Source organism: Marmota marmota, unplaced genomic scaffold (genome assembly GCF_001458135.2).
Source record: "Marmota marmota marmota unplaced genomic scaffold, marMar, whole genome shotgun sequence".
Taxonomy (NCBI): domain Eukaryota; kingdom Metazoa; phylum Chordata; class Mammalia; order Rodentia; family Sciuridae; genus Marmota; species Marmota marmota.
The window spans coordinates 1,468,476-1,469,160 of NW_026000102.1; the positions used below are offsets into that span (position 1 = coordinate 1,468,476).

The window sequence follows — 685 nt, forward strand, 5'->3', positions numbered from 1 at the left end:
GCACCCCCATCCTTTCTCTCTTCTGCCCCAACCTCAACTCCACTCAGTAGCGGGGTGTGGAAACCTTTGGGAGCCGCAAAAGGGAGCGGCGCGCTCAGAAGCTGCTCTGCAGGCCGCGTCTCGCTGCGCACACGCCGAGCCCAGCCGGGGCGGTGGGTGGGAAGAATCCGGGAGGGGAAGGTCTCGGGGTGTGAGGGTGGAGCGGAACCCGGCCCCGCGATCCGGCCCGGGTTTTGCATGCCACCCACTCGCCCGCTCGGCCGCGGAGAATTCCATAATCACAGCGGGCGAGAGCGGAGACTGGGAGCGAAAAATCCGGGATCCGGCAACTTTGGGCAGCGCATGCGCGCCCGCGGCGCTCCATCCCAAACACACACACATTTTTCCCCCGGACTTGGAAAGTCACCCAAAGCCGCCCCAAGTGCAGGTAAGAGACTCGGCGCTCCCTCCGCTGCGGGCTCCCCTGTTCCCCAGCTCCGCGGGCCTCTCGGGGCGCCTCTCCGCTTCGCCCCCTGCCCGGGTGCAGCCCCCCACCCCCGGGGCTGCCGCTTGCAGCCGGGAGCGGGCGAGCGAGCGAGCGAGAGAGCCAGCCAGCTTGCGAGCGGCGGCTGCCACCCAACTCTGGCCGTGCGGAGGCAGGGGGCATGGAGGGCTGGCACCCCGGGCATGGGGTGGGCGCGTCGCC

The 685-nt window shown here is 69.9% G+C and overlaps 1 protein-coding gene across 3 annotated transcripts in view; it reads left to right on the forward strand.

The window, feature by feature from the left end:
- Positions 1–275: 275 nt before the first annotated feature.
- Positions 276–685, forward strand: part of Casz1 (castor zinc finger 1) — a 140,064-nt gene continuing 139,654 nt past the window's right edge. For all 3 annotated transcript variants that reach the window (XM_048783615.1, XM_048783622.1, XM_048783623.1), the window contains exon 1: positions 276–427. The gene's annotated coding sequence lies outside the window, so the exon portion shown is untranslated. The remainder of the gene's footprint in view (positions 428–685) is intronic.